The 13,292-nt window shown below is 33.5% G+C and overlaps 1 non-coding gene and 2 pseudogenes across 1 annotated transcript; 2 read left to right on the top strand and 1 right to left on the bottom strand.

Moving 5' to 3' along the window:
* The first annotated feature begins 2,576 nt into the window (after positions 1 to 2,576).
* LOC120181307 lies at positions 2,577 to 2,678 on the top strand. The gene has a single exon (XR_005521745.1). It is a non-coding gene; the product is annotated as a small nucleolar RNA R71 (small nucleolar RNA).
* A 1,345-nt stretch (positions 2,679 to 4,023) lies between these two features.
* On the top strand, positions 4,024 to 5,865 carry LOC120180178 (annotated as a pseudogene).
* Positions 5,866 to 6,598: 733 nt separating this feature from the next.
* LOC120180168 lies at positions 6,599 to 7,594 on the bottom strand (annotated as a pseudogene).
* Positions 7,595 to 13,292: the final 5,698 nt, after the last annotated feature.

The raw sequence follows: 13,292 nt of genomic DNA, 5'->3' as shown, positions 1-13,292 counted from the left end.
CTCGAATCTCGTCGAAAAACCCCAACACCTCCTTCTATTTTCATCGATTTATGCCCGATTGGACCTTTCGTTTGCCACATTACCACCACCATTGGAGTCCTCACACCGTTTCAACCAAAACTCAATCAATTGTGCTTCCTCACTACCATCACTCATCCGTTCATCGTTGGTTAAAATTGTAAAAGACACAATTTGAGACAAATGATGGACAGTGAGTATGAATCGAGGGTCAAGGTGTAGTCGGGAGATGACGCCGGTGATGATAGTGATGTCATTGTGATAAGAAACTTTAATTAACTGTGCATTTTGATAGTCGGTGGTAATTTGAAGAGAACGACGCTTCATAAAATAATAATTAAACGTCCTATGATATTTGGAGTCTATTTTGGTCTACAGGGCCTCAACCATTTAAGATGAGAGATTGAGAAAAGTCAAAGCTCATCTCTTTCAACTACAACTTAGGATTTCAAATAGATGGGTATGGGTATGGGTATGGGTATGGGTATGGGTATGGGGTATGAGTATGGGTATGGGTATGGGTATGGGTATGGATACAGGGGTGTACGCATATAGCCCCGCCAAATGAACACCCATTATTTTAGATTATATATTTAATATAATTCAATATATTAAAAGAAGAAGAAGAAAAAATAAATAACCATTATATTGAAAATAAGACTATTAAAATTTTTGGACCCAATTTTTAAATTTCTGAATCTGCCACTGTATGAATACCATAGATTTTAATTTGAATCAACTTAATTTTATGTTGTTGGGTTTTTATTTTATAAATTTGAGTTTAGGTAGATTATGTATTTTGAAAGAAATGATTGAGTCGATTAAATTTGAATTTAAAGTGAACAAATTTGATTTGATCAAAGATAATAATATAATCATCTCTTATATATTTAGAAATAATTCTAATAATATTTATTTTTTTATTTTTTAAATTAGGTCTCTAATTTATTAAATAAAAATAATATGTGTGTGTGTTTGTGATGGATGAAATTCTTTTAAATAACAATTTAAATGTACAAAATTTGAGTCAAGTTCAGAAAAAAAAAGATAAAAACTTAACCCAACGTAGATACCCATCCTTAATTTCAGCAAAAGGTTTGCTTAACCAAACATAATCAAAATTTATTTATAAGTTATTATTTGATGTAGTGATGTGTATAATTTATTGATGGAAATCATATTATATTAAACAATTTATATGTATGTGTGCAGTTGTAACTATTTTTTATTGAAAAATTATATTTGAAAAATAATTATGAATTTATTTTAGAAAATTTTAGTTTTTTTTTTAATTTGATATTCGACATCGATATTTGGGTTAGGTATATCGAATATTTAAAAAAATATATTTTTAACGAATTTTAGAAAAAATCATTTAAAAGATGAAAATTGATCTGCGTATTACCATAAATTTGTTTTTAAGGATTCGAAAGTCAATTACGCGAGGAAGGGTATGCACCCTCACAACTCCCAAAATTGATATCTTTCGTTTATACGTTGTCTAAGTAGTGGAACTTTATATATACAAATTCATAATTCAAATTACGATCTTTTTATTTCATGTAATTTTAAAAATGAGTGAATTTCTTTTTTTTTTAAATAGTCAACTCAATAAAAAGTATTTAATTCACCCGATTTTATTTAAAAAAGAATGTCTAATTTACTATGTAAATTAATAGAAATTAAAATATAGTCATGTTGAACGTAATTGCATTAACTTACGACACAAAATAATATTGTCTTTAATTGTTTTAGAAAACGAGAAAATAAATTATTTAGATCACTTTGAGTTGCAACGACATTGCAATGTCCATAGCATTGGGCTTTCACTTGTTGCTTTGAATTCTCAGTATCGTTGGGCAGAGTTCGTCGTGGTTTACTGTTAAAAACATTTGCCAATTGTCCAACTTGATTCTGACATGTATTCCTTCATTAAGGCTTCAAGAGATGTGAGATTGGTGGTTTGAGTTGAAGATTGTCTTTGATAATTCTGACATTGTTGTGGCTGTGTAGCCTGTTGATGTAATTGAGGATGTGGCATCAACTACTACTGATTGTAATGTTGTTGTTGAGGATTGACAACATTTTGACTTTTCTAAGATAAGTTGGGATGGTTGTTGTAATTGGCATTATAAGTGTTGCAATAGGAATTGTCATTCCTATTATAGTTCCTCACATAGTAGACAGATTTGGGGTTTTAAGGGCATTCTTCATAGTTGTTATTATCACCACAATAAACACAAGAAAGAATAGATATTTTTTTTACCTTATAAATACCCCCTGTTTTTTTAGTTTTTTACCATATCCATCAATGCGGTGATTTGAGAAGCCATAAAATTAAACGCATATGTATCCATTGCTGCAACATTACGTCTACTAAACATATTCCTCGTATTGGGGTATTGGTAATCATTGTTCGATATTCTCTCTAGAATATCATATGCTTTATTGTACGTCTTATCCAATAATACTTCATTGGTATAAGCATCCACCATTATACAAGTTTGCATATTCAACCCATTATAGAATATTTCCATTTGTGTCCAATGTGGGAATCCATGCATTGGACATTTACGCAACAAGTCTTTGAATCTCTCTCATGCCTCATAGAAGTTCTCATCTTCTAATTGCTTTAAAGATGTCAAGTCATTTCGTAGCTTTACATTCATATTCAACGGATTGAATCGCATCAAAAAAATTTGTGCTAGCTCGTTTCAGGATGCTATAGCACCAGGTGACAACGAATTCAACCATGCTCTAGCTTTATCTCATAGTGAATAAGGGAATAACTTTAGCTTAAGTGCTTCTTTAGTAACTCCTTGCTGAATAAATGAATCACACACTTTCATAAATGTTCCAAGGTGTGCACGAGTATTGTAATACCCCAAACATATGGTCAATGACTATAGTGAAAGGATTTAAAATTTAGTGGGCTAATTTAAATAAATTGAAAAGTACAATGACTTATTTAAGAAATTTGTGTTTAAGACCTATTAATAAGAATGAAAGAAATGGAGCGGTATTATGGTCTTTTAGAAGTAAATAAATTTAATATTCATTTTTATTTGGGATATTTATTAAGGGGATAAGGGGAAAATGGTAAAAGCTGAAACTTTGTTCTCTTCTTCTTCTCGTCGTCTCCGTGCCCTCCGTAACAAAGGTAAGATTTCCTTCAAGTTGATTTTTCCTTTCGGTTATGGAATGGTTTTGAAACCTTAAGTGATATAGAAGCTTAAGTAAAGCTTAAGAGTGAATAAAACTAAGAGATTAGTGATTTATTAGAGATTTAATAAAATGAGTTTCTAAGTGATTTGATGGAATAGAGTCAGTTATTGGAGTTTAAAGGCATATTTGACTTGACAAATAGATAAATAAAAGATTTGGAGCCTCAAAAGTGTTTGAAAACATGTTGGAAATTTGAGTGTGATTCTTAGTTTTGAGTGTTATTTGGAGATTTTGGATGTTATAAAGAAATTTATGGAAGTAAGTTAGCTGAAACTATGTTTAGATACTTGCTCCCGAGCCTTATACCAGACTAAAATAAAACTGAAATATTGAATAGAGAGCAAAAGAGAATCAATGTCTCTTTGGAAACAATGACCCAGGATTAAATATGTAATCCTTCTTTATCTGCAACTCTTCACATTTAATTTTACACTTCCATCAGGAGTATGTTCATTTTTCAGTTCGGTTTGTTTTGCTTTACTTATTGAAAAGTCATTGAATTGTATGTTTATGATTATGATTATAGGACTTTGACAGCACCGGTGGAACTCATTAAATGCTTACAATCCATTAAAGATCATGCTTTTAGTGCATCCGAATATCCTGTCATAATTACTCTTGAAGACCACCTGACTCCAAAGCTTCAGGCTAAAGTTGCTCAGGTACTTAATAGCTAATAAAATTCTTAATCTTTCACCTTCCAGTTATGTTTGGAAATAGAATCACCTTTGGTTGATGGGAAAAATTAATTTCATTGTAGATGGTTAAACATTTGGAAAAATGCTGTTTTGCCTGAATCTGAATGTTTAAAAGAATTCCCTTCACCAGAGGATCTGAAGTATAAGATCATTATTTCAACCAAACCTCCCAAAGAGTACCTTGAAGCTCAGACTAACAAGGACAAACAAAAGGAGAAGGAAAAGGATTCAGATGATGATGTTCGGGAAAAAGAACCATCAGAGCTTACTGCCGACCAAGAGGATGACAAGGTATGTTCTGAAATGAATTGAATTATACATTGGTTTCATTTAAAACCAGTAATTATCTTCTATTTTGTTACGAGGAATATTCTACAGGTGCACCTTGATAGCTCCATCATCTTTGAATACTTATGCAGCTTTTTTTTGTTCTCACACCGTAGTTTCCTGTATGGTTGCAAACTGATAGTGATGCGAGTGAGAGCAATCAGGAGGATGAAGATACAGATGCATCTGAACCCAACATGAACTCTTCAAGAGTCCCTGGTTACAGGAGTCTTATTGTCATTCATGCTGGGAAAGCCAAGGGTGGGTTGAAAAAGGCACTAAAAATTGAACCTGATAAAGTTAGGCGCCTTAGTCTGAGTGAACAGGGACTAGAAAAAGCTACAATGTCTTACGGAACAGATGTTGTGAGGTAATTATTTGCATTAGTTTCAAACCAGAGACATCCCTTTTTTGATGTGGTGAAAATGTAATTGATTTTTCTGCTTTATTATTGACTTTTTTTTGTTAATTCATCAATATCAATGTATCTAGATTTACCCAGAGGAATTTCCTGAGAATATATCCCAAGGGTACTCGGTTTAACTCCTTAAACTATAAGCCACAGATTGGTTGGACGCATGGTGCTCAAATGATTGCCTTTAACATGCAGGTCTTGTTTCTCGACTTATCCCAGTTGCCCTGTTCTTTGTATGTTAAAATGCTGTACTCCGACATCAGTGCTCTCTCGCCTCAAGTTACTGGATGAACTTCAAAACATAATTCATAGATTTTTGTTTTAGTTAATACACTTCAAAGCAGAATTTATAGAATCTTGTTGTTATGATCCAATTTTTTTTATAAATCCAACTAACGAGGTTGTGATCTAATTGCAGAGATATGGTAGGTCCCTTTGGCAGATGCATGGGATGTTTAGAGCAAATGGAGGCTGTGTTTATGTGAAAAAACCGGATTTTTTTATGAATGTTGATGAAGACGGCCGGGTTTTTGATCCACGAGCTAAGTTACCTGTCAAGAAAAGATTTAGGGAAAACATTCTTCAATATTAACAGATTCACATCCTTCTCATCACCCCCCTATCGAATCCTCTATCGTCTACATGACAGGTGAGAGTCTACATGGGAGATGGATGGAACTTGGATTTTAAGAAAACACACTTCGCCACCTATTCGCCACCTGAATTTTTATACAAGGGTAAGGCGATTTGCACCAGTAGCCGGAGATGCTAATGGTTTATACATTTGCACCAGTACCCTGTTCCATGAAATTAAAGATGATTTTGTAATGCAGGTTGGCATAGCAGGAATGCCAGCTGATGAGAGAACTAAGAAAACAAAGGCAAAAGAAGACAACTGGAAACCCGTTCGGGATGAAGAATTTATATTCCCATTGACAGTTCCCGAACTGGCTTTGCTCCGAGTTGAGGTCCATGAATATGACAGGTCCGAGAAGGATGATTTCGCCTGTCAAACTTGTTTGCCAGTCCCTGAATTGAAGCAGGGGATTCGAACAGTTCCCCTCTTTGATCGCAAAGGAGAGAAATTAAACCGTTACAAGACTTCTAATGCGATTTGATTTTATCTGAGATGATGAACACAAGTTAATTTATTATTTATTTAGTTTGGTTGACGGACTACCCGTTTTACTCCAAAGGTTTGAAGCTATTTTACGCTCCATGTACTCCTGTCTGTCAAATAAAAATAATAATAAAATAAAACTCCAGCTATGTTAAGCTATTTTGTTTCATTTCACCTGTAGTTGACATATGACACATTTTCATACGAACCTCCAAGGATTCTTCAAATAAACATATTAATCTTGAGCAAAAATAACCCCATCCGGATCTCTTATTCAAGTTCCGGTAACATAAATTTCTGCACCAATTAGTTCTGCCATGCATCATCTCAATTTTGCTCCAGGGATTCAGAACACTGCTGCTATTATAGAAACTTACAGCCTAAGTTAATTATTCTTCTGTGCTTTCTCAGGTGCAGTGCAAAGTCTCATTGAATTAAGTACTTCACCTATTGTGTCTTCACCATGATTATCTATATGCTATAATTCCACCAAATTTTGCTTTTAATCTTATTGTTATGATCCATAACAACAATACTCATCTCCTCATTCTCAACTAAAAGGTGTTGTTTATCCAAACCCAAACTGTGTTGCTGCAGAAAAAAAAATTGACAATGCAAGGCACACCCTAATCTAGGCAACAATCGCCTCTAATGTTATAAGAAATACTTTCTTTTCAAAATGGAACTCAAGTCGATAGCTCTTGAAGGATGTAATTTTGTCAGCAAAGTAGACAGTATGTTTCATTTTCCTCGAGTGATAATAATAATCACAATGTTTTCATAGAATGATGATACATACGGCCATCAATGGAGTTGCATTCTACAATTTTTTTTTTTTGAATTTTGGAGTTCTGTAAGCACATAAAACTGATGGAAACCATCTTACAAACTGTTGGTGAAATGAAAAGATTTCGAGACAAGCATTTTTGTGCCAAATTTTCAGCTGTTTGTATCAGTCTTGGATTCCTTATCATGTGCGAATTCAACAAAAATCAGCCTTCCACGGACAATCTTGTGCAAAAGAACACAAACCCGTAAGAAAAGGCGCGTGCATTCCCGCAAAATGTTTCTATGACAAGAAAAATGCTCTCAATTTAAAGGGCACTAACATAGAGAGCAAAGCATTGATCAGATTGATTCAGTTTTACAATGCCACAAATTTACCTATGAATCAGATGGCAAATCAGAATTGGCATTAGAAAAAAAAAGCACTCACAATCAGTTCAAACTCCAAAATGAAGAATTCCCAGATAGTAATGGATGAAAAAAGATAAAGAAATAGGGTGAAAACCAGAGGATTACCCTGCCATTCATGGCTTTCAATGCCTTGTGAGCTTCTGTCTCGGCTTCAAATGTAACAAAACCAAACCCTTTAGGCCTTTGACTTTTGGGGTCCCTGATGAGTATAGCTACACTCCCACAAGAAGACCCAATGCAGGAATTTATCAAACACTGATATTCGGTGATAATAATTGTAAAATTGGGTGAAGAAGATTCAATACCTTCTTTAACAACACCAAACGGTGAAAACAAAGTCTCCAGCGCTCACTGGTTTGTGAAAAATGACAATTCTGCGACCAAGTTTATAAATTAATTAATTAAGAAAAACAAAACAATATAAAAAAGCCATATAAATCTACAGAGAGTAAGTGAGGAAGGCACAGGGATATGGTGAGTAACTGCTAACAAAGGGCTGAGTCCCCAATCTCTTAGCCATCTGATAGAGAGAACCCTAAAGTTGGCACTTATTGTTATTTATCTTTGCTGCACCGAACGACGTCGTCCATTCCTCCCATAAGCCTAAGCCTTTTTACAACTGGTTTTGAATTTTTATTGATGAAATGTGGTATCCATTTCTGTTGAACCATTGGGTACTTGGGCTAACACATTTTTTATATGGGTAAACTACATCAATGGTCACTAAAGTTTGAATAATTTTTTGTTTTCCCCATGAACTTTTAAAAGTTACAAATTGATTACTAACATTATCGATTTGTAACAAAATAGTTACTTAACGTTAACAACCATTACTAATATAACGAAATGCTGACGTAGAGAGTTCAGTCGGCTAATTTGTCGATCCAAGGTCCAAATAATTGGTCAAACCCCATTAATATCGTCTTCTTCACAACTTCTTTCAACTCCCCTGTCAAAATGAAAAATGGTGAATTATTTTATATAAAATCTGAGGTCTCTTTCACGTCAAGGAGAAGCGAAGTTTATCTTTAATCCCAAAATATCAATGGAGAAGGCAAAGGCATGCAATGACAAAGTCAAAACCAAGTTGCAGGCCTAACTCTTCTCCCTTTCAATCCCATAAACACTCTCCATCTCAAATCTCAATTGTCCATTCTATTAGTAGACCTGAATATAACTTGCTTGCTACCCCTTCCTCTCAAAGCCACATATACTGCATTTTGTTAACAGAAAACAAAACTCCCCAAACAAAGACTCAAAACTACATGTCTTCTCCGAGCGACAGCTCGTTTCTATTCGGATCTTTATTATTTTCGATTAGTAATGGTCATTGTTCGCCTCCTTCCCTTCCTTGGTTTCCTTTCTAATTATCACCCTTTATTTTCCCACCCTTTGTTCTTCTTAATCTGATGCAGACATCCTGATTAAGTTCAAGGAATTATTTACACAAGATAATTTGAGTAGTTGGATTCCAGGACCTCGTACCTCTCCTTGTCTGCAAAAGTGGGTCAGCGTTATGTAGCAATACAGCATTAGATGGTGTAGTGGTGAGGTCTCTGTAACCCCTTTACCCGACCGACGAAACAAGTCGAATCCAAAAGGTCCATTAACTAAAATTTTCAAACTAACCCAAACGTTATATTAAAAATACTTAAGAATTAACCCTCACATTTTTTTTATTTCAAATAATTTAAAATAACCAAAATAAATCAAATTATAAATATAATGTAAATAAAACATATATCGAATCCAAAGTTTAAGTCCACAGTACAAAACAAAATTTATGTCCAAAGTCCCAAGTATTTAAGCATATTAAATAATATCCAAATAAAATAATAAGAAAATAAGAAAAAGAAAATCAGAGTAAATGCCATACTGTGAAAATAATAAAATCTGAATAAAGATACAACTTCAAGTATCGATTCGACTAGCTCGAGAATATGAAAGAAAAAAACTAAGGGGGAGTAAGCTACAAGGATTAGTGTGTCTCTAAAGTACATTCAAACACAAGTAATAGTATAGTCCGAAGTAAGAAATAATATTCATATGTCAAAACATTAACGGTAATCATAATTCAAATGATATGCAAATGCTCGTGCACCCACCAGTACTCCTATCACACCCAAAAGAGTTGGTTCCCCTATCAGATTCGTCCCAACATCATATGCAAAATGACGTAATAATTGTTGTCTGATCTGAGTAACAATATTTCCGAGGCATATATTAATTTCGAAGTATATAATCCGATTCACAATATTTTCATGCAATCAAATATTTTGTACAAACATGACATAATTCCAATTCCGACAATTCATCATGCATCACATAATATTTCCGAATCATAATAATTAATAAATACAACCAATTTCACACTCAAGCATGTTTTCATGTCATATACCAAGCAATCAAGTAAAAGGTACATAAATCAAACATTCGTAGCACCGATAAAGACACACTTCGGAAAAATAACTAGCGACCCTAATAATCTGTATCATGATCAGTTCGAGTAGTAGATCGATCTGAATGCCTACTACAAGTAATTTAATTAAATAAATTATTCTAAAATTAACCACGAATTTAATGTAATAAAATTTGTCAGTTAACACTCACAGTCGACACAAACTATACGGTTGTTCGTGGGTAACGACGGGAAGCAATAACTCGGTTTCCGGTTCAGAATGGCTATACCTTTTACCCATATGTATGGGGTAAAAGGAGGTAAGATAGTAAGCTACCTAAACACCAAGTTGAGAGCAATAAGAGACCTTCGAATTATGAAATGTCTTCCGTGGGACTCGATCCCACGATCTCAATGTTAAGATTAATTAAATAAATTATTCTAAAATTAACCACGAATTTAATGTAATAAAATTTGTCAGTTAACACTCACAGTCGACACAAGCTATACGGTTGTTCGTGGGTAACGACGGGAAGCAATAACTCGGTTTCCGGTTCAGAATGTCCTGCAAAATTTTATCGCTCGAATCAATATCCAAATTACTCAAATATTTCAGATTAAATTTATTGACGACAATAATGATTTTTCCAATTCGAAAAGGGAACCAACAGCGGGTATTTGGTTCGAATATAATAATCTGCCAATATGAAAAAAGGGCTCTGTCGGAACTTCACCGGCAGTAGTCCCATTGATCGGAAACCACCACGACAGCCCTTGCTGTGACTTTAAAAGATCGACCGCACGCTGCAGCGACGGCAAAACCCAAAACGGAATGCGACAGTGGCATTAAAAGCCTCCCCACGACCGGCGAAGGTCAATGGTGAGCATCATCGGTAGATTAGACTCGCCCACGGTGAACGCCGATCTCAAAGCAGTCGTATATGGCCGTTTGAATGTGGCACGGTGGTGATCTTACGAAGCTAAGGCCGCTGTCGAGTCTAACCAGAGTCGTTTAACAGCAACGAAGAACGATGGGGTGATCGTAGAGCACTTGAACGGTGACCGGTGACCTTACCTGCGTGACCGGACAGTGCTACAACGGCTGAAGCGAGGAGCGACGCTTCTGCTGCTAGGGTTCTGTAAGAGTAAAGAAAAAGGACGCCGCACAAATATATCAGGGGGGAAAGGAGTTTGATTTAAACAAAAATTGTTTAACTTCAGTATTGGCCATTAGACTTTCTAGGGTTTACGAAAATGGATCTAAACTTTATAAACCTAAATTTTGATCACTAATCTTAATTTAGAAATTTATGTCAAAATTTCTGAAATTCTAGGGTTTTTGAATTGGGGATTTTTCGGTGTGTTACAATCTCATTTGCAGTGGAATCGTTACTTAAAAACGCTCATACGTAATAGAAAGGTTCCATTTTATAATTTGCATTAATTTGGTTAAAGCCATGTCCTTGTACTTTAGATATTGATATACCTAAAAAACTAGTTTTTGTTATAGGTAAAGTGAAAAAAAATTGGAAGGAGCAAAACATGAAGATGGTGTGAAAGCAAAAAGTGAAGATGGTGTGAAACGAGAGAGCGAGGCAGGCGTTGATAAAGAAACTAAACAAAGTGAAAAAAGTGATGAAGATGGTGTTCATGATGTCGGATCAGAAAGAGTGAAAGCGCGATTAATTCATTGATGGAGATATGTGAGGAATCATTGGAAGCTAGGAAAAAAGATGGATGGAGCTTTGATGCGGTTGCAACGACAGTTGAAGCGTGGTCAACATGAGTCAAACGGGTTTTCCAGTGTGGCGCTCGAAAGTCTAGATAAGCGTTTAACTGTCTAACTCAGCTTTTCATCATTGAAGTTAACCAATGTTAATGTCGAGGGATTATTTTATTATAAATCAGAAATGTTAGTGATTAATTTATAACTTTTGAAAGTTTAGTGGAAAAAAAACTTACTCAAGTTTTAGTAACCATTCATGTAGTTTACCTTTTTTATATTTCTATTTAACATAATTTGTTTAAAAAAATTATTGCACGTTAATTAAACAATTAATTTTAAAAAATATATAAAACTCATTAAGTAACCTAGTAATAAAAAGATTATTGTATTCTCTATAAATTGGATTTGAGTCGTTGTCTTTAAAGCATATTTATACATTGTCAATTGATTAATAAAATTATAAACATTACATAAGCACTAAAAATACAATTATTCAAACTCACGACTTCAAAACAAAACAACGGTCTCACTTATCACTAAAGTAAGTCAATAAATTTATAATAAATTTTAAATAATAAAAAATTAAAACTAAAATGTTTTGAAAAAAAATCTATAAGAACTATTTTTTTATAAATTTTAAATTTAATTTTAATATGTAAGGAGAATGAAGATTTTAGGATAAACAGAAAAAATATTCCTAATTAGCTTAAAAATATAATTTAAATAAATACGAAAAAATAAAGATAAACAATTTCATTACCGATTAAATGTATTTTCTTTTCCAAAGATCAAATTGAATATGATAAAGGAAATAATTTTTAGAAGAAAAAGAAAAAGTATTCCTAATCAGCTTAAAAATATAACTTAAATAAGTAAGAAAGAACAAAGATAAATGAAATAATTTTTAATCATCTCGGTTGACCAACGTTTTTGGAGAAACATTCGTAATTGACGCCTAATACGACAATGTTTTTATTAATAAACATGTCGCTAAATTCCCTTATATTTAGTGGTGTTTTATTAGTACAACTGTTTGAATTTAGATATTTAGAGAAAATGCACGAACCACTTACACTAGTTATTAAAGGAATCATTTTTGTTTTTAGAGATCGTGTGTTCGAGCATCAGTAGTTGTAGTAGGGTGATTTGTGTTTATTGTCAAATGGTTGAAAGTATTTAAGATAAATACTACTTTATAATCACTTTAATTTAATAAAAAAATATTTAGAGAAAATAATATTTTTTATTATTAAAGTTTTTCAATGAATTTTATATATATTTTAAATAAATTGTGTAATTAACGCTTGAACCACTTATCGACGTTTGTTTGACCTTTTTTAAGCATTTAAAAACGCCTTAAATGGTCATGTTTGCGGCGATTTTCCTAAAAAATCACTGGTGATCGGTATATATACCGATCTAACACCGGTCATATTATATTTTCTGATCTAACACCCGTAACAGTAAAGTGCCCCTGAACAGCGCTATATGCTTATTTGGGGCCACATGGAGTATAGCGCGCCCCCTATACTGCGCTATACGCTGACTGGGTTACACGTGGGGTATAGCGCGCCCTCTGCTCCGTGCTATACGCCACGTAGGGGTATAGCGCAGATCAGGGGTCGTGCTATACGCCGTACCAAAATTATATTTAACGCGGTCCCTGATCCGCGCTATATAATAATTACATATAACGCGGTGCAGGTACCGCGCCTTATATGTTTATAAATACCTCCGGTTCTCGCATCTCTCCTCACATCTCCTCGCATCTCTCCTCTCTTATAAATTAATACAACAATTCCGTCAACGAGTAATAATTCTGACAATCTTCTTATATTTGATTTAGAAGTTCGTGCGATTTTTCGTTATAAGGTAATTTTAAAATAATTTTTTAATTATACTTATTGTTTATTATCATTATTTGAAAAAATATTATACTAATTATTTTTAATTAATTTTTATGTTTGTAAAATTGAAAAGTGAGAGCATACATCGAAATAGTTTTACGGTGCATGTAAGAATATAAAATAATATTATTTAAATTATTTACGTTGATGTGTAAAAAAAATTTTGTGTTATATTTTCGTTCATATATAATTTATTTAATCAGGTTTGTTTAAGTTTTTTTTTTTGCAGATATAATATTGCCGCACTTTTAAACTCAAAGA

Source organism: Hibiscus syriacus, unplaced genomic scaffold (assembly GCF_006381635.1).
Source record: "Hibiscus syriacus cultivar Baekdansim isolate YM2019G1 unplaced genomic scaffold, ASM638163v2 tig00003715_pilon, whole genome shotgun sequence".
In the NCBI taxonomy this organism is placed as follows: domain Eukaryota; kingdom Viridiplantae; phylum Streptophyta; class Magnoliopsida; order Malvales; family Malvaceae; genus Hibiscus; species Hibiscus syriacus.
The sequence above is the reverse complement of the archived record's forward strand: the minus strand, read 5'-3'. Positions and strand labels throughout refer to the sequence as shown.